General features: G+C 33.1%; 1 long non-coding RNA gene across 1 annotated transcript; it reads right to left on the bottom strand.

Annotated features, from left to right (window-relative positions):
- Positions 1-2,061: 2,061 nt before the first annotated feature.
- On the bottom strand, positions 2,062-22,033 carry LOC141523473 (uncharacterized). The gene is made up of 3 exons (XR_012478496.1): positions 21,853-22,033; positions 18,487-18,590; positions 2,062-2,409 (listed from the first exon to the last, which is right to left on the bottom strand). It is a non-coding gene; the product is annotated as an uncharacterized LOC141523473 (long non-coding RNA).
- Between the last annotated feature and the right edge of the window lie 225 nt (positions 22,034-22,258).

Genomic DNA, 22,258 nt, shown 5'->3' with positions numbered 1-22,258 from the left:
TTGGAGCAAATCTCTTCTATAGATCATTATGTGAAACCTCTGTTTTGGCAGATGTGGTGATTAAAAAAGGTTTGGAAGGCATAATTTCTGGGAAACTTAATAATTTTATTAATAATGTCAGCTTTTTTAATAAAAGGAAGATCACTTGGCCCTTTCTCTTAAACCAAAGACCATCATGGCATGGGTTCATGGCTTATATGTCCTTTTGACATATAAGGGTGGCAATCAACTGATTGGTTAATAAATAATGAGAGAATGAATAATATGATGACAGGTGGAGAGGGACATAATGTCATCCTTAGATAGAGAGGCTATCTGTATACACAGACCACCCCCAGTCTTGGACAATTTAGACAAAGGTCTGTCTCCACACAATTTAGACAAAAAAAGCTGTCTCCACTCAAGTTTGATTGAGTGAAATTCACCTAAGGCTAGGGATTCCTTGTAAGGTTGGCTGGGGTCAGATTGAATAAGGTTAATTCAATGTTCATAGCCTGAGGTCTTGAAAATAGGGAAAAATCTTTAGTTATTAATAATCATTTCTCTCACTGAGGAGAAAATACTGAGCTATTTGGTCCACTTTTCATGGTCTGAATATTTATATTTTTTAGATTTTCAGGAAAAATAGAAAATCCTGGTTAACCCTTAGATTAATTAAAATTTGGTCATACCTTCCTTTTCATAAAGGAAAGTCATTTCAAAACGGAATGTTCTTCCTCAAACATTTTCCTCACTTTGCTATTTTTGCATAGTAATTATAGTAATTGTTAGATATTGAGTTTATCTGGTAAAAAAAAATGGATGCTTTCATCTTTTCTTTGTCCCAGCAAATGCCTTTACAAAAATTTTTTACTTGGTTTAGTGAACAGTCCACAAAAAACATACTATAAGAACTCAGATCTACAACCTTATCTGAACTGCTACAGGGAGAACTGAAGAAGAAAAGGAAGAAGTAAAAGAAAAGGAAGGAGTCCTCTCCCATTTAAGTCAGGTGTACATTTCAGGGAAGGAATATGGTTCAATTTTTACTTAAAAGTCTCCAGACTTTTTTTTTTGTTTATCCAGTGAATTCCATTGTTTTATATTTATCTAGTGAATTCCATTGAAGCAAAAATGTCTCTTGCAAGATAAAGAGACTCCACAAAAGCCCATCTAATTACATTATTAGACAACATGTATCAGTATTTTATCTGTATTTTTTGATAGTATCAGATATAAAGAAAATAATGCTATTTTGAATTGGAATAGGCTCTGTTAATTGTGTTAGTATAGGTCTCATGAACATACACATACACACATGAACACACCTAAACAAATATATACTATATTCTCATTCTAACTAAGGCAATCCTATACTAAGCCTATATCAGTCTAATAGCACATAATCAGTCTCAAGTACAATTCTAGTATGGCTATTTTTTTTTAGATTTTTTTTTTGCAAGGCAGTGGGGGTTAAGTGACTTGTCCAAGGGCACACAGCAAGGTAATTATTAAGTATCTGGGAATGGATTTGAACTCAGGTACTCCTGACTCCAGGGCGGGTTCTCTATCTACTGCACCACCTAGTCACCCCTAGCATGGCTATTTTTTTTTAATTTATATTAGTAACCTTAGATATTACAAAGCTCCCTTCAGGGTAAAGAACAGTTCTAGGATAATAATAAGCAAGCATCCTATACCTTCCCTGCAAACTGACTTTCTCTTTCTCTATTTCTCTCTGTTCCTCTCTCCTTAGCCAACAGAAAAAAGTCTAACCTAAAGGTGGAGATAGGGGATTCCAAGGTCAAGGAACCAGGAAGGTCTCAAGCAGCTTACATTTTTCATCTGGTTGCTTATCTATATCTTTTACTGTTAACCAGGCTTTGTATGGAAAGCTAAGTCTGTGGCAGTTATGTGTCTATGATCTTTATTTAGTTGTCTTATAGAAAAACATTGCCTTTCTCATCCTAAACCCTTTGTACAAGTATTGATTTCTCATTTACAAGTGTTATTAGAATTGAAAATTTATTAACTCTCTGACCCACTAAGGAATATTTCTCTTAGTAGGTTGTTCACCACAAACCTAACACAATATAAGGTGCTAATAAGGCAACTTACCTTTGATCTCAGCATAACAATAATAATAAAAATAGCTTATATCCACCTAGTGCTTTATAGATAATAAAGCATTTTACATATTTTGTTCCATTTGATTCTCACAACCATTCTATGAAATAGGTAATGCAAATGTTATTTTATCCCTTTTAAAGATGCAAAACTGTGACTCAGAGGTTAGATGAAAGCTAATCCCTTAACTTTCAAGTAGGAATGATTCCTGATGAAGAAATAAATAAATGATCCCCATATCTTCTGTATTCACTCTTATTGATCAGGAAGCTTTTCTTCTTGTTGACATTACATGATGTTCAGCTGGTAATAACAAAGTAATAACATGAACAAATTTATTGACATTACATTGTTATTGTTTCTATAAATTCCTTGCAAATACTATATCACTACTGATATTAGAGGGAAACAGCAATGTAATAAAAAAACCTAACTCAGTTGTGTTTAATTTCTGGTTCCACAAGTTACTAGCAATATAAATCATGGGCAAGTCATTTGGTTTCTCAGGGCCTAAATGGTTATTAAACAAAATGTTTTCAATGCTTTAGTTTCTTGAATTAAGTCTTTTACCTATCTTAATTTTGGGTGTATCCCTGGCCTCATTTGAGTAATCTTCCTATCATCTAATATTCATTTACCCAGCTCAGTAGAATTGGTTACCCAAGATCTAGCTACTTTGTCACTTGAAAGGAGCCTAATGGTATTTCAAAACCTCTTCTTCAGTTGGAACTTTAGCTAGGGACTGATTGACTTCAACTTGAGGTCGATGACTGATGTATTGATTGATGATGTCTGTTAAGAACTCTATGGAAATGTTCAGCCAAGTCTCTAGGATCAAGTCCCTACTGTTAATCAAAGTGCATCCATTAGCACTGAGTAGTTGAGTGGTGTTCTGCCATGCTCAATTGCTTCTGGTTCTTGGGTACCTGATCTGTTCTATGGATAATTTTTTCACTTTTTTTTTAAAAAAACAATGCCAAATAGTTTTGGCGATTACTACTTTGTGAGAATTATTGTATAGCTTGAGTAGTTGAGATGTATCATAGGTCTTTGGTCCATAAATAGTTTTCAGGGCATCATAAAAGCACTTTGGATTATTACTCTCATAGAGAGTGCTGTGCTCTATGAGGAAGGCAGAATTTGTGTCTGATCAGATGTAGACCATTCTGAGTTTGTATTGGTCTGATCAGCCACAGTCTGACACACTGTAATTGGTCTCAAACATAGTGATATCATTTTGGTCTTCTTTGATGACAAAGGACAAGAACAAACCACCCGAAATCTTGATGTTGGTGAGGGAAATGCCATGTCCTATATTTCTCTCTGCTGAAATCTATTCTTTTTTCTCAAAGAGCTTAGGCCATGAAGCCTTGCCAGTTCCTTCAAATGATTGCAATCTCTTCTCTGGATTTCCTTCTAGAATTTATACAAATCTTTCCTTTGCTGTCACTCTAATTACAATCTATCTTATATTATATTCATTTATGTATGTGTCTTATCTCTCTTACTAGATTGTAATCACCTTATGGGCAGGAACCATGTTATTTTTCATAAGAAAAATGTAAGGGTAATATGATAGAAGCATAATTAACAATAATAGTAGTGAAGATAAGTGAAATTAACTCAACAATATGGAAGGAAATAGAATGAATTAGGAAGCAGAATCTAACCATATGGTGTTTATAAGAAACACACTAAAAACAGAAAGATTCACATAGAGTTAAAATGAGGGAAACTATAGAATTGATTATGCTTCAGGTGAACACAAAGGTGGCAATCAACATCTCAGATAAAGCAACTACGAAAATAGAAATTATTAGAAATAAATAAGGAAGCAACATTATGGTCCAAGGTACTAAAAACAATGAAATGATATCAAAATATATTTGCAACAAGTGGCATAGTAACTAAGATCTTGAAGGAAAATATTTGTTGAATTACAGGAAGAAATAGGGTAGTCAAACTATAATACTTGGGGGTATCAATGTGCATCTTTCAGATTTAGAGAAATATAACCAATAATAATAATGATAATAACAATAACAACAATAATAATGTTAAATATCTAAATAGAATTTTAGAAATTCTAGATATGACAGATCTCTAGTGATAGTAGGGGAATATAAATGAATAAATATATTTTTCAATAACACATGTCATCTTTACAAAAATTAACCACATGTTTGCGTATAAAAACCCCACAAATAAATACCAGGGAGAAAAGGAAATATTAAAGACTTTCCTTACTGACTATAATGCAATAAAAATTATACAGAGTAAAGCATCTTTGAAGGAAGGAAGTAAATATATATGGAAACTAAATAATTCCATCATAAAAATTATTAGATCAAAGAGTAAATTATCAATATAACAGATGGAAAAGATAACAACGAATAATATGTCAAAACTCTTGGGTTGCAGTCAAAACAGTCCAGTGACAGAATTTTGAGTCTCTTAAAACTTTCATCAACAAAAGGGAGAAATAATAAAATAAGGAACTGGTGTGCAGCTCAAACATTAGCAACTACCAAGAAAAGTAATAAATCAAAAAACCATAACTAAACTAAAAAATAGAAATCATGAAAATCAAAGATGAAATAAAATTGAAAACAATAAAATTTTTGAATTGATCAATAAAAACTAAGATTTGTTTTTTTTAATTAATAAAGGAAACAAGCTATCAGTTGATTTTTTAAAAAGTAAGACTAAATCACCATTATAAAAAATGAAAAATGGGAAATCTTTACTAATGAGGAGAAAAGAAAATTATTAATCTGGGGAATGAGAGAAGTCAAAACAAAAATACCCAAAATCAATAAAGCCAGGTTATTAATGAAAAATATTGAAGAAAATATTAAAAAAGAGGTTGTGACAAAACATTATATAGAATAAAAACAATTAATTATACCATATATATGGATGATTCAATATTAAGAAAATATAAATATAACAGGCCATATTAAAAATAATAAAATATTAATAGATACCAAAAAGTTTTCCACAAAATATAACTAGTATTCTAAAAAGATAAAAAGCATAGTAATAAATAAATCTTCCTTTAATATGATTAATGCTTAAAACTAAGAACTAGCATCAATTTAATGGAAAAACAGTAGAAACTTTTTCAATAAGTTGAACTATATAATATAGCAAAGATATACAATGTCACCTCTGTAATTTAATGCAATTCCAGTTACACCAATAAGACAAAAAAATAAAATATATGAATAAAATGGGAAGAGAAGAAATAATATTATTAGTTTTTTAAAATGTTATGACTGTTAGAGAACCCTAGTGATTCAACTAAAATAATTAAAATGCTACTTAATGAGGGGTGGAGTCAAGACAGCAGCAAGAGAAAAGCTTCTCCTAGGTGCTCTCTCCAAAATATTTCAAAAATTAACAAATTATGACTCTAAATTTTTGAGAGCTGAACCCACAGTCAATGAGTCAATTCTCCAGCCAAAGGCAACCTGGAAACTAGTGGAAAACTTTGTTCTATGCGGTTAGAGGGGAGGCTCCTGCCAGAGTGAAGAAACTTCAACCTCCTGGGAACAGCCCCAGGGCACCTGGGAGTCATGGCTCCCAGCAGCAGAAGCAGTTTCCTGACCTGCACCCCAGGGAGTACTGGGCACAACTTGGAGGATCAGTGGGATGGCTTCTGTCAGAGCAAGTGTGAAGTCCAGGTCCTTAGGGCGGTTACAGCACTCAGCAGGTGGCTGAGGCAGCCCAGATCCAGGAAACAGAAGCAGGAGCCAGAAAGCAGGAACCAGAAAGCAGGAGCCTTTGGGCAGCTGTGCACTAGGTGCACAGCCCACAAAAGGTAGGGGAGTAGAGGGAGACGTCCAAGGTCTGTCCTCTGTCCCTGGAACAGGACTCTAGGGCTTTGACCACATTCAGATCCTGATTGAAGTCTAGGTCCCCCCGTAGAACAGGGTCCCCTCCCAGCCCCGTGTCAGAGAGGTGTGCTTGTAGTCATTCACAGACCAGGAGAGCAATTAGAGTCTTACACACTGAGATACTTGTGGGGGGGAGGTGTCCCAATAATACTCAAAAGCTCAGAAAGCACTCCAAAACTAGGCATAGGCTGGGGAAATGAGTAAGCAGAGGGGGAAAAAAAGAGGAACTGGACCACTGACAAATACTTTGTCTATGATCCCAAGGAGGATCAAAATACTCAATATGAAGATGAGAAAGTACAAGCTTCTGCAACTAAAGACTCTGAAAAATGGAAGTTGGGCTCAGGCTATGATAGAGCTCAAAAACGATTTTGAAAATCAAGTAAGGGAGATAGAGGAAAAATTGGGAAAAGAAATGAGAGAGATGTAAGAAAAACATGAAAATGAAGCCATCAGCTTAGTCAAGGAGATCCAAAAAATGCTGAAGAAAATAACATGTTAAAAACCAGCTTAGGACAAGTGGATAAAACAGTTAAAAAAAAAGTTGAGAAGAATGCTTTAAAAAGCAGAAATGGCCAGATGGAAAAGGAGATAAGAAAGCTCTCTGAGGAAAACAAATCCTTTAGATATAGAATGGAGATAAAGGAAGCTGATGACTTTATGAGAAATCAAGACACAATACTTCAACACCAAAAGAATGAAAAATTAGAAGAAAATGTGAAACATCTCATTGAAAAAACAACTGATCTGGAAAATAGATTCAGGAAAGATAATTTTAAAATTGTTGAGATACCTGAAAGTCATGATCAGGAAAAGAGCCTTGACCTCATTTTTAAAGAATTCCTAAAGGAAAACTACCTTGATATCCTAGAAGCAAAGGGCAAAATATCTGGAAAGAGATCAACAACAACAACAAAAAAAAAAACCCAGAAATATTATAGCCAAGTTCCAGAATTCCCAAGTCAAAAAGAAAATATTACAAGCAGTCAGAAAGACACAATTCAAATATCGTGGAGATGCAGTCAGGATCACACAGGACTTAGCAGCAGCTACATTAAGGAAGTGCTCATAGGGCTTGGAATATAATATTCCAGAAGGTAAAAGAGTTTGGAATGCAACCAAGAATCAACTACTCAGCAAAACTGAACATCCTCTTCCTGGGGAAAAGATGGACTTACAGTGAAACAGAGGAATTCAAATGTTCCTGTTGAAACGACCAGAGCTGAACAGAAAGTTTAACCTTCAAATAAAAGATTCAGGTGGAGAATAGATAGTGGAGGAGAAAGGTAAATTATGAGGGACTTAATGATGATGAACTGTATTTATTCCTGCATAGAAAAATGATACTGATAATATTCACATGAGCCTTCTCATTTAATAGAGCAGGTAGAAGGAGCTTTTATAGATGAAGCACAGGAGAGAGCTGAATTTGAAGATATAATACATTGTAAAAATGGAGTCAATGGCTAAAAGGGAAATGTACTAGGAGTAAGAGAAAGGAGAGGTGGAATAGGCTAAGATATTTCATATAAAAGGTTTTTTTGCAATGATATAGAAGGGGGAGGAAAGGCAAAGGGGGAATGAGGGAATCTTCATTCTCATCAGAAATGGCTCAGAGAGGAAATAGCATACACACACTCAATAGGGTATAGCCATCTAGAGTAAGAAGGAGAGAAGGGGACAGGGGGAAAGGGGGGTATGTGGGTGAGAGAGGAGAGGGTAGATCATAGGAGAGAATAGTCAGATATAACACATTATTTGTTTTACTTTTTTGCAAGGTGCTGGGATTGGGTGGCCTGTCCAGGACCATGGAGCAGGGTGTTTTTGAGTCTTTGGGGTGGTATATGGGCTTGGGGGCCTCTTGACCCCAGGGCCAGTGCTCTGTCTGTTGTGCCACCCAGCTACCCTACAGCACATTTTAGAAGAGGGACAGAGTGAAAGTAGAGAGAAAATATAATATATGATACTGGGGAGGAATGAATGGAGGGAATTATAATCAGCAACAGCAACTGTGGAAAAATATGGAAGTAACTTTTGTGATGGACTTATGATAAAGAATGTGATCCATCTGACACAGAGTTGATGGTATCAGAACACAGACTGAAACATTTTTTTCTCTTTTACTTTATTTCTCATAAAGGTCTATATTTTGGGGGGGAGGGGTATTATGTTTACTCTTAAACGAGAATATTTTAGTAATGTATAAAGAATTGTGGAGTTTGAACAAAGACCAAAGACTATTACCTTTAATTTAAAAAAAAATTGTTATCTTATTACGTAATTTTTGCTATCGCTTATACTTTATTTTTCTTCCTTAAGAATATGATTTCTCTCTCATCACATTCAACTTAGATTAGTGTATACCATGGAAACAATGTTAAGGACAAAGACTGCCTCCTGTGGGGGGTGGGGGGGGAGGGAAGCAAGATTAGGGGGAAAATTGTAAAATTCAAAATAAATAAACATAAAAATAATACTGCTTAACTACTCAAGAAAAATTGCTGGAAAAATTAGAAACTGGTCTGGGAGAAATTGTATTTGAATCAACAGTTTGTGCACTAATTTCAAAATATATACTTGCTCTAAGGATAAAAAATTATATTATAAACAATTTAGAAGAGCATGAAAAGAGTTATCTTTCACAACTTGGATATGGGAAGAGTTGTTGACTCACATAGGCTAAAGAAGTGACCGCATTTAAAATTGATGGTTTTTATTAACCTGAAATTGGAAGGTAGTTATGCAAACAAAAGTAAAATAGTTGGAATCAGAAGGAAAGCAATTAACTGAGGGGAAAAAATCTTTTCAGCAAAATTCTCTGATGGGCTATCAAAGATATACAAGAAAACTAATTCAAATACAATAACAATAGTCATTCCTCAAAAGATAACTGACCAAAGGGTATATCTAGATATTTCCAAGAAAAGAAATTCAAGTTAGGAAACAGATCTAATGACAGATTAGAGACAACCTAACTGCATTCTCTCATCATTCTCCTCCAAAGAACTTTAAAATAATTCCTCAAGTCAAATTTTAGAGCAGCAAAGCCAGCAAAGGTTGAGGTGAGAAATTTTTTCAGCCTAAGAAAAATTAAAAGAATAACAGGAGAAATTTGTGGCACCACAGTGGAAGACTATCCAGAGCCCTCATATGTGATAGCAGCAATAGCTGGTGCAATAGTAGAAGCAGAAGCTCTAAAGGTTCTCAGTCTCCAGACAATAAATAGATCATAAAACTTGTAATAGAAAGAAGAGGGAACCTTTTGTCAGGTATTAGTATATTAGTATATTAGGTATAACTGGCTCTGATTGCCAACTTAATTGCACATTAGCAATTCTGAGTTGCAATTTCAGAATAGAAAGGAGTGCTAGTAGTCATAAATTCACAAGAGAGCAGGGCTCCTGGTCAAAGGTCCAAGGCAAAAAGAGTTCTAGCACTTTTAGCAACAGGGGACCAGAGACCCTTGTTGGATAAATATCAGAATATAGTCCATGAGAACAGTAACTATACCTCTACCTGAATTGCAACACCTGAGAGCATCAAAAACTTTCAGATTCCAGGACTAGTTTTGAAAACAGCAGAACAAAAAAGTTTGAAGCTTGGTTTGGTGCTTCCCCACCCTTAGGAGAGTAGAGCCCAATTTTAACATAAAGATAAAGTAAAAAAAATATTCAGGCTGGAAAAAATAATAACAAAAAATAGATTAATATAATAATATAATATACAAATATATTATATAAAATATATAAACATATAAAATATATTATATAAATATAGAATATATATTATATAATATAAAATATATAAATATAATATATGAAAAATAATAACAAAAATAATTTGATCATAAAAAAGTTATTGTGGAGGCAGGGAAGATCAAGACATAAACTCAGATGAATACAACAACATGAAAACAGCTCCAAACAAACCTTTAATGAAAAATACTAATTGGATCCAAAGCCAACAAGAATTCCTGTAGAGTTAAAGAAAAGGATAAGAGTGGTAGAGGAAAAATGACAAAATGAGTAGTGGGAGAAAACTATGAAAAGAAGATTAATAGCATAATAAAAGTCACAAAAATATACAGAAGGATATGACACTTTTTTTTAAAAGCAGATTTGGTCTAATGGCAAAAGAAGCAAAACATGTTCACTGAAAAAAGTAATTCTTGGAAGAATAGGCCAACTGGGAAAAGAGATGCATAAATTCACTTTAAAAAAACTCCTTAAAAAAAGAATTGGCCAACTAGAAAAGGCACAAAATCTTACTAAAGACAATAATTCCTTAAAAATATATATCCCAAAGAGAGGAAAGATCAATTTGCAAAAATATATTTACAACAGATTTTTAAAACATATATTTTTATTATTATAGTAAAAAATGGAATTTGTGAGGATTTTCTTTAATCAATCAATAAACATCTATGAAGTGCCTTGCACTATGCTAAACAAATCAATTGCAGAATGGCTACTTAATTCATGTGCCATCATTATTGGTAAAATTTTCTTGATTCTGTTAATTATTAGTCTTATCTCTCTCCTCAAATGATTTTATATATATGTATATATATATATATATATATATATATATATATGTGTGTGTGTGTCTACATATACATGTGTATGTATATGCATATATAGCCATATATCCATATACATCTAATTATTGTTGCATAGTTATAATAAAATTAAACTTTTTTAAAGACAGTATACTTTTCATTTTGTCTTTAAATTCTAAATATTTTTTATTAAAACAAAAATATGTTTATTTTATTTTTTCCAATTACATGCTTTTGGAGTTTTTCAACATTCATCTACTTGCATATTTATAAGTTATACATTTTTCTACCATCTTCCCTTTCCTCCTATCCCCCCCCAAATTGTACATGTACATATCTGTTTAACATAAATATTGGTCCTTTTGTATAAGAGGAATTAAGGCTAAGGGAAAGGAAAGAAAATCATGAAACAGAAAAGAAAAAAAAAGGTTTAAAAAAGTGAACAATATACAGAATACAATTCAGATTCTGTGGTTTTGTTTCTGTTGCTTTTTCTCCTGGATTTGGATGGTGTTGTCCATAAGAGGTCTCCCAAAGTTGTCATAGATCTCTGAACTGCTGAGAAAAGCTGAATCCATCATAGCTGATCATCTTACAGTGTTGTTATTAAGGTATACAGTGTTCTCCTGCTTCTGCTCCATTTGCTCAGCATCTTCTCTAAAGTCTGACCATTCATGGTTTCTTATAGAACAATAGTACTCCATAGTATTCGTGTACCATAATTTATTCAGACATTCCTCAATTGATGAGTAGACCTCAATTTCCAATTCTTTGCCACTACAAAAAGATCTGCTATAAATATTTTTGAACATGGAACTTTTCCCATTTTTCATGATTTCTTTTGTCTATGGCCTAGTGTTGTTATTACTGGTCAATGGGTAGATCAGTTTTATTGGTTTTTTTCAGCATAATTCCAGACTGCTCTGCAGAATGACTGGATCAGTTCACAACCCCACCAACAATGCACTAATGTCCTAATTTTCTTATATCCTCTCCAACATTGATCATTTTCCTTTTTTTGTCATCTTAGCCAATTTGATAGGCGTGAGGTGGTACCTCATAGTTGTTTTAATTTGCATTTTTCTAATCAAAAATGATTTGGAGCCTTTTTCATGTGATTATATATAGTTTTAATTTCTTCATCTGAAAACTGCCTGTTCATATACTTTCACCATTTATCAATTGGGGAATGAATTGTAGCCTCATAACCCTAATTCTGTTCTCTATATACTTTGGAAATGAGACCATTATCAGAAATACTAGCTATGAAAATTGTTTCCCAGCCTTTTGTTTTCCTTCTAATCTTGGCTGCATTGGTTTTAGATGTACAAAACATTTTTAATTTAATAGAGTCAAAATCATCCATTTTACTATTTATAATGCTCTCTACTTCTTGTTTGGTCATAAATTTCCTCCCTTTTCCAAAGATCTGACAAAGTGTTTCTTTATCTCTTAACTGGTATCACCCTTTATGTCTAAATCCTGTACCCTTTTTGATCTTATTTTGGTATAGAGTGTGAGATGTGAGTCTATGCCTAGTTTTTATCATGCTATCTAAAATCTTTTTGAATTGGATTGGATTTGTACAAATATATTGTAAATTGTCTTAGAAAAATTCTGAAAATCACCTGGAAGGATAAGATGTCAGATACTGAGGTCCTTTCTCAATCTAACTGCCAAGTATTCAGACATTAATACAGAAAACACAACTACAATGGGCTGGTCACGTGGTTCAAATGACCAGTATATGACTGCCAAAAAAAAAGACTGTTTTTATGGAATACTCACACAGTGCCAATACTCACAAAGGGGTCAGAAGAAACAATATAGGGATATTCTGGAAGTCTTAAGAACTTTGGAATAAATCTTGCAGCATGGAAGACACTGGCACAGGGCTGTCCAGTTTGATCAAGAGGGTGCTGGTGCTTTATGAGCAAGGCAGAATTGAAGCAGTTCAAAGGAAATATGAAATACTTAAGTTTAGAGTAACCACCCCAGGTCTTCATGTGGACAATTTGTGCCAGATCTGTGGTAGAGCATTACAAGCTTATAATGATCTGATCAGCCACAGTCCAACACAATGCAACTCATTTCTAATATAGTGATGTCATTTTGACTTCTTTAATAATGAAGGACAAGCATCAATTAACCAACAAATATAATGATCTAACAGAAAAACATAAAAAATGCATTTTCTAACATCTCTGAATAAGTATTTTACCTCCTTTTCTGTCTGTTATAGTAATGCTAGGCTGCAGACAAATGGAACTTTAAAGCTTTTCCACTAGTCATTCCAGCATTTGGATAGGTAGCTTTCCATTAGGTTGACACATCCAGTTTTAAATTGCTAAAATTGACTTTATAAACCTGTATTCAGCAACTAAAATAGAGGTTTTTTAAAAGTCTGTAAAGAATCTTATTCTTCCATCATTTGTAAGAAATTATGTTATTGACTTTTGACACAGTGCAAAAATATGGTTTACTCTATGCTTTTAAAATTGTCAGTGCTGATAAAAATCATAGGAAAGGGTTTGGGAAGTAAGTTGTGCATTGATTGGCTCTTGAATACTCTGATTGTCTAAGAGCTATAGGAGGTCCTTTGAAAGATGAAAATATTTCAGGAGGAGAAATATTTCAGGCTCAGTCCTTCCTGCATAGTCACTATGGCTAGGTAGCATTGACCTTTGTCTAGGGTCAAGGATATCAAAACTAAAATATTAAATAAGGGATCACTCAGGAATTGGAATCAGGATATCAAACTGGGATTAGAAACATAAAAATTATAAACTGAAGCAGAGGTAACAGGTATGTAGTCAGAAACACAAGAAGAGAAGAGGAAGGGAATAAGCATTTATATAGCTTCAACTATGTACCAGATGTGGTGTTAAGTGCTTTACAAATATGATCTCATTTTATCCTCACTGAAACAAATAGTAGTAAGTAACTTGACCAGAGTCACACAACTATTACATGTCTGAAGTTAGACTTGAATTCAGATCAAACTCAAACAAGAAGTCTGAGTTAGATTGCTAAGTGAAAGTCTGTATCTTAAGAACATAGATTTGGAGCTGGAAGGCAGCACAAAAGGTTATCTGTTACAATGCCCTCATTTAACAGATGAGAGAACTAAAGCTCCCAATGTCTCTCAGACAGGTGGTAGTAACTGACTGAGCTAGATTCTGAACTCAGGTTCTCTGACTTCAAATTTAGGGCTTTTCTCTTGAACTGTACAACCTTTCCTTGAAGGGGAAGTTTATAGGTTAAGGTGATTACTGGTGCCATTTGCTCTCCCTCAAAAGGGTATTGATAGGACATTAGAATATAAAACTATTTCTCTTTTGCTGTTATCTTCACACATAAGTGGCTCAATTACTTGGATGCACTAGGCAATGTATTAGGAAAAAAGCAGGCAAATTAGTTTGTAATTTGACCAGTCAAACCAGTTATAAGTTGGAGTAAACCTAAAAATAGTTGTTGTTGGGTTTGGTTTTTTTGGTGAGATTATTTTATATTTGCAACTGGAAATTATAATAATAGTTTTCACAGAAAAATAAAATACATCAACAAAAATAAAATTCTAATTAACTTCTATGATTTCAATATGAATATCTTATTATTTATAAAATATCAATTAAGCAAAAGAATATATTTAATGTATTTATATATGTGCACATATACATATATATATATATATATATATATATATATATATATATATATATACATATATAAGTAGCTAGGTGGTATAATAGAGCACTGGGCCTGTAGTCAGAAAGACCTGAGTTCAAATTTATATATAAATACATAAAATCTGAATTCAAATTCTGTCTCAGAGAGACATTAATTGTGTGATCTGGAAGAAGTCACTTAACCTTTGCCTCATTTTCCTACCTCACAGGGTTGTTATGAGGATCAAATGAAATATTTGCAAAGTGCTTAGCACAGTGCCTTACATATTATAGAACCTTAAAAATGCTTGTTCCTTTAGCACCACAGTCTCTCAATGAAAAAAAATTAATCTAATAAGACTAGTAGGCATTCTGACTTGTTTTTAACATCAACAGTATTTATAATCTCTTTGCAAATCTTCTCCTGGCCACATAATGTCTAAAAATATTTGTATTCTCATTTTGTATCTTAACACATGTCAAATAAATTAGTAATTTTGACTATATAAAGATAATTAAATTATTCTCATTAACATCAACATATGTTTAGATACAGTAGCACTCTGAAGACTTCAGCCATGTTTCTATCACCAGAAAGAGATGGTACTTTCACTCAGACCTCACTTTGACAACATTTGTCAATATATTTTAAAAGAAAATACAAAATACGGAATTTCAGTTAAACAGGCCTCTTATTAGGCCTAAAGTCTTATTCTGAGGTCTTATTATGATGGAAAGATGATCCAAGGCTAGGCCATCAGAGTGCAAGCTCTCCTGCTCAGGCTGCGCTGGATCAGTGATCAGAATTGCATTGATCAACAAAGCCATCAGTAAACTTGTCAACATACCTTGTGTAGAGTGTCCGTTAGTATGGGTCTGAGATGCCTTCTTGTTCAGGTACACAATCTCTGAGTGCTCCATGAGGTCCTGACCAGACCTCATCCTCAGTGGCAGCAAGGTTTTCTTATTTGTCTCCCTATACCAATCAGGGCTAGAAAAATGACTCACTATGACTTTTTTCTTGGATTGTTTTTATATCTGGTATGCTGGGTTTTCCAGGTCTGTTTGGAAGAATTTTGAGGGGGAAACTCATTGTACTGCCTCTTGCTACTCTGCCATCTTAGCACCAATGCTCCAATTAATTTTTAATCCTATTTCATTGACTTTATAGAAAATATTTTTAATTTCACTGTGGCCAATAAAGATAGATATAGAAAAGTTCTTTTCACATCTGCTTGTCAAATTTTTATGTACTAATACATGATCAGTTTAAGTGTCATACAACACTAAGAAAGACACACACTTCTATCTTATTCCATTCATAGATGAGAACATATCTAACTTTTAAAAAATTACCTTCTGGGGTGGCTAGGTGGCACAGTGGATAGAGCACTGGCCCTGGAGTCAGGAGTACCTGAGCTCAAATCCGACCTCAGACACTTAATAATTACCTAGCTGTGTGGCCTTGGGCAAGTCACTTAACCCCGTCTGCCTTGCAAAATCCTAAAGAAAAATAAAAAATAAAAAATAATTACCTTTTGGAGGTAGCTAGGTGGCACAATGGATAGAGCACTGACCCTGAAGTCAGGAGTATCTGAGTTCAAATCTGGCCTCAGACACTTAATAATTACCTAGCTGTGTGTCCTTGGACAAGTCACTTAACCCACAGTCACTTAACCCCACTGCCTTGAAAAAGAAATATCTTCTTCCCCTTAACTTTTTTCTTGATTTTTTTTTTGGTTAAGTTTATCTAAGTCTGAAAAGGGTACAAACGCAAATTAAAATAACTCTGAGATATCACTTCACATCTATCAGATTATATACATATATATATATATATATATATGTATGTATACATCAAGGCACTGTTGGTAGGGTTGTGAACTGATCCAATCACATTGAGAAATTTGGAACTATGCTCAAAGGACTAGAAAACTGTGTATATTCTTTGAGCCATCAGACATGTATCTCAAAGAGATCGAAGAAAAGGGGAAAGAAAGTACATGTACAAAAATATTTATTGTAGCTCTTTTTGTGAAGAATTGGAAATTGAGGTGATATCCATCAGGTAGTAAATATCTGAAAAAATTGTGGTATATAATTGTGATGAAATATTATTACGTATTAACAAATGACAAATAAGACGGTTTCAGAAAAATCTGGAAAGATTAATATGAACTGATGCAAAGTGAAGCAAGCAGAACTAGGAGAACACTGTACAAAGTAATATCAACATTTATTTATTTATTTATCTATCCATCTATTTATTTATTCATTCATTCATTCATTATATGTTTGCTTGTTTGTTTGTTTGTTTAGTTTTTTAGTTTTTGCAAGGCAAATGGGGTTAAGTGGCTTGCCCAAGGCCACACAGCTAGGTAATTATTAAGAGTCTGAGGCCGGATTTGAGCTCAGGTACTCCTGACTCCAGGATCAGTGCTCTATCCACTGCGCCACCTAGTCGCCCCTAATAGCAATATTTAAATGATGATCAACTGTAAAAGACTTGGCTACTCTGATCAATATAATGATCTAGATAATTCCAAAGAATTTGTGATGAACAATGCTATCTCCAGAGAGAAAACTGATGAGCTCAGAGTACAGATTGAAGAATATTTTTTATTATCTTTGTGTTTATTGATTTTCCTTGATTTTGTTCCAGTCCCTCATTTTAACTCTGTATGAATCTTTATAATTCAGGTCTTTCTTGTAAGCAACATATTGCTAGATTCTGCTTTCTAATTCATTTTATGAGTGAGTTCATTTCATTCACAATCAAGGTAATGATAATAGTATATTTCTCGTTCCATTCTATTCTCTTATACTAATCCTTCCTTTACTTACCATGTCTCTAACTTCTCCTCTTACTTTTTTCCTCTTTCTTCCCATTTCCCCATTGACTAAAATGTATTCCTGTACCCTAGTACAGGCTAGAATCCTAACTGTGGCAATAAATGTGACTATGACTAAATAGGTTTTGGTGAAAGATAGCTAACTTGCAACTATTATAATTGCTTATGTGTACTGATATAATGCCTTTGTATGCTATTTAATCTGAATATAAATTTTTCATTATTTTAGCATTTGAACTACATAGAAGAGGTAGAAATAACAAATGGAAGACAAGAAACTTCAGAGTGATGACAGTTAAAAAAAAATAAGAAATTCCCCAAATTGTACCTAGGCCTTTCATAACAAGAGAAACATTCTGCTAAAAGGGAAACATTTGACCTGGACAGTGTGGTTTGGATTATTCAAATTATCTACGGGTAAATCATATCGATATGTGTCAAACAAGGAACTAAACAGTTACAATAGAATGAGGAGAGAAAATTTGTAATTCCCACTACTTATAGAAGGACCAATTTCATGATGAAAAAACTCTAAAGTCTGAGGAAAATTCTTTTCAAAACATTAGTTTCTGAAACCAAAGTAGTCAGAAGATCTAAAGAGATGGTTTGACTTTCTGCCAAGATAAACAATTGCCAATGAGCCTGATGTCTTGGTTGCAATCAAATGAGACAGAAAAAAGCAGTAAAATGCTCAAATTCTAGAGAAACAGATTTTCATTTTGAACCTGCTTCAAATAAACCTCAAAGAACCTAAAAATTTTAAAGTAGATTTGCTGGAGCTGTAAGCAACAAGCAAATTCCAACACAGTTGTTCACAATCGAATGTGCCCAAAGAAGGCTTATATGTTAGTATTTGATAACTCAAGAAACAAGTTTGACTTGAGAAGGGAATAAAGGCTAAAGATGGGTAAAGTTACTCACAAGGAAGAGAATTTAGTTAGGCTATAACATAAAATATGTTTGAGAATTGATGATTTAAAAGGAGTTATAGATCTTGAATTTACAAATTGAAAGGACCAAATTATTTGATCCAAGTAGTTTTTCCACTGTCCTGAAAGCTTGGGAGTAACTCAATTTCAAATAGCAGCTTATATTAAGTTCAAAATGAAAATAGGACCTAAACATAAAAAAGTCACTTCATGAAAAAAAGATCCCTTTCAGAACTCTAAGGAAAAATATTAACCAAGCAGGGATAGAAATAACTATCAAATATAAAAATATAAGATCAAATGTATCCTTTTTGATTCCATAAAATTTAAAAGATCTTACTCAAATGAAATAAATATACCTTGAATATAAGAAACTTGAATGGAGGAAATATCTTTATATCAAATTTAGCAGCACAGCATAGAAAAAAATTGAGGTTAGGAGACTTGGGTTCAAGTCTTAACTCTTATACTTACTTTTGGCAAATGTTGGCAAATCTTATCTCAGTATTTATTAGGCTAGAGGTCCCAAATATATTAGCTGGGGAATGAATGAAGCCCACAACTCTTCCAGCAGAACACTAAAATGGAAGAAAAAAAAATCAGCAAAATAAATAAAAAATAAAACAAAATACAAATGATGTTGATGAATGATTTAGTATTCCCTGTTTCTGTTTTGAGTTTGACACCTTTTGCTCTTGGCAACTGAATAAAAGTACAAGTTAAGAGAAGATACTGTATATATGTCAGTGAAATCTGATTCAGACCTTACCCATAGTCTGTAACCCAAAATTCCAAGGAAATTGACACAAATACATAAGGCCAAGAGTTATGCCCTAACAAAAAAGTTATCCAAGGATATTCATGGTATTCCAAAGAACAAATGCAAATGAGCAAAAACAGATGCTGAAGCACAGTTGCTCCCTCTCCATAGAGAGATGGGGAAGACTAGGTACAGAATGCTGCATTCTCTGTCAGACACAAGTGTCTGTGCTGGCTGGTTCTTTTGCTTCTCTTTGTTACAAAGTAGGGTTCACTGGGGGGGACAGGAACATACTAGGAAGAAACTGATATAAAAACTAGATAATAATACAACATTTTTAAGGGACCAAACAGTGGTCACTGCAATTTGTAATAATAAATGTAACATAATAAACCAATGATACTTTACAGTTACTAAAGTCCATTAGCAAAGAAATAGAAAATAGATTGGCAGATCTAGGTTTTATTTCTGACTTTATGATGGCTTATTGTGTTTTCTTTGCTCAAAGCATTAATTTTTGTCATATTTTCTTGAAACTAAGATAAAGTTAATAATCATACAGTATCTCTTTCTTTAAAGGGATTCAGTAAAACATGCTAGGAAAAAAAACAAAAATTAAAAATTTCTAAACACAAATTTCTACACAAAAATTTCTTCTGAAATCCTTTCATTGAGTTGGATAATGGATTAGACCTTAAATGTTTTTGTTGAGATGAACTATCTAACTTCTAAATATGTTCTCAATATAGATATGAGGATGGGTAATTTTAGCAGTTGACTTTAGAATTGATATTGCATTGGGAAGGGGAATGGCTAAAAGAAGTAGACCCAAAAGGTAGTAGAAGACATGGAAATAGAAGAGAGGGAAAATAAATAAAAGTAACAGTTAACCATCCAGTAGTGGGACAAGGTGAGGAAAGGTCAGAGGCTAGTGAACAATATACAATTTTTGAGATGCAGAGTTTTTTATACACAAGTAGTCCTGAGAATATAGCAGCAATTATCCTTTTTTCTTTATTAAAAATAATAATTTATTATTTACTTATTTTAAACATTTTTCTTTTTAAATTTTGAGTTCCAAATTCTCTCTTCCTCCCACTCTCTCCCTAGCTCACTGAGAAGGCAAGCAATTTTCCATAATGGATAGTTTTAATTAAAAAAAATAAAGAAAAATAAAGTGAGAAAAATATTTTAATTTACATTCAGAGTATATCTGTTCTCTTTCTGGAGGTGGACAGTATTTTTTTCATCACAAGTACTTTAAAAATGTCTTGGATCATTTGAATTTGATTCTTCTTTCACAACATCATTAATGTTTAGCATAAGTACACATGTAGAGTCTATATTAGATTGCTTTCTGTCAGGGAGGACAGAGAGGGAAGGGAAGGAGTGAAATGTAAAACTCTATAGAGTGATGAAATATAAAAAAAGATTGGTGAAAAGTATCATTACATGTTGTTAGAAAAATAAGTAAATAAAAATATTTTAAAAAAATAAAAATTAATTAAAAAATAAAATGTCTTGGATCATTGTATTGATCTGAGTAGCAAAGTCTTTCATAATTGATCATCATTACAACAATGCTATAATTATACACAGTGATCTCTGGGTTCTTCTCATTTCATTTTGCAAAAGCTCATATAGGTCTTGCCATGTTTTTCTGAAACCAACCTCATCATTTCTTGTAGCATAATAGTATTCCATCAAATCATGTGCCATAACTTATTCAGTTATTACCTAACTGATAAGCATCCCTTCAATTTCAAATTTTACATATATATATGTATATATATATATGTGTGTGTGTGTGTGTGTGTGTGTGTGTGTGTGTGTGTGTGTGTGTGTCTTTTTCCTTTTTCTTTGGTCTTTTTTGAATATAGACATAGTAGAGCTATTGTTAGATCAAAGAGTATAGACAGTTTTATAGTTCTTTAGGCCTAGTTATAAGTCGCTCTCCAGAATGATGAACTAATTCTCTATTCCGCTAACAATTCATTAGTGTATTTATTTTTCCTTCATACCCTCCAGCTTTTATCATTTCTGATAGGTGTGAGGTAGACTTCAGAATTGTTTTAAATTGCATTTTTCTAATCAATAGTGATTTAGACCATTTTTCATATTACTATAGATAACTTTGATTTTTCTTCTGAAAACTTAGTATCATTTGACCATTTCAATTGGGAAGTAGTTCTTATCTTAATAAATTTGTTTCAGTTCTATATTCAGTATATATTTGAGAAATGAGGTCTTTATTAGAGAAAAATTGTTGTAAAATTTTTATTTCGTTGTCTTTGGTACTTTTTAACATATTAGTTTTTCTGATCATGTTTTTTAATTAAGCCTATTTTTGCTTTTGCTTTGCCTAAGATAATGATTGCTATTACTGTTCTTTTTTCTACTTCACCTGAAACATAGTAGATTCTGTTCCAGCCATTTAATTTAACTCTGTGTTTCTTATGTGTGTCAAGGGCCTCCTGTAGACCACATATTGTTGAATTCAGATTTCTAATCCATTCTGCTATCTGCTTCTGTTTATGGATGAACTCATCCAATTTATATTATCAGTTATGATCATTAATTGTATTTCCTTCCATTGTATTTTCTTCTGTTTCTCTTTTTATCCTCTCCCTCCTTAAAAGTCTATATTGCTTCTAACTACTGTCTCCCTTAATCTGCCTTCCCTTTTATTATCCTCCCCCTTTATCTTATCTGCTTCCCTTCTCATTTTCCTATTGGGTAAGGTACATTTCTGAACACTAATATGTATAGAAATGTTTGTGTATATGTATACATTCTTTCTTTGAACTAGTTCCTTCCATTTTTAAAAGTTCATCCTTGCACACCTCTTTTATGTGAGAAAATTTCCCCTATTCTTCTTGTCCTTTCTTTTTTCTCCCATTACATTTATCTTTCTTCTTGATTTTTTCTAAAGATCATTCCAACATAATCAACTCATGTCCATGCCTCTATGCAGACTCATTTTATTTATGAAGTTCTTAGAAATTACACAAATCATCTTCCCAGATAGGAGTATAAACAGTCTAACTATGGAATCCTTATGATTATTCTTTCATGCTTACCATTTGATGCTTCTCTTGAGTCTTTATTTTAATGTCAAATTTTTTATTCATCTCTAATTTTTTCATCACTAATACTCAAAATTCCTATATTTAATTAAATATCACTTTTTCCTCTGAAGGATTACACTGTTCTGATGGGTAGGATAGTCTTGGTTGTAATACTTGCTCCACTGCCCTCTAGAATATCATATCAGAAGTTCTCTACTCCTTTAATGTGGAAGGCACTAAATCTTGGGTGAACCTAACTGTGACATCACAATTCTGGATTGTTTTTAGTAGTTTACAATATTTTCTCTTTGGCTTGGGAGTTCTAGAATGTGATCCTAATTCTTCTGGCAACTTCACTTGAGAAATCTCTTTCAGGAGGTGAATGGTGAATTCTTTTAATGTCCAAGATTTTATCCTG

Source organism: Macrotis lagotis, chromosome 1, assembly GCF_037893015.1.
Source record: "Macrotis lagotis isolate mMagLag1 chromosome 1, bilby.v1.9.chrom.fasta, whole genome shotgun sequence".
Lineage (NCBI taxonomy): Eukaryota > Metazoa > Chordata > Mammalia > Peramelemorphia > Peramelidae > Macrotis > Macrotis lagotis.
Note: the sequence above shows the minus strand (reverse complement) of the source record. Positions and strands in the feature narration are given on the sequence as shown.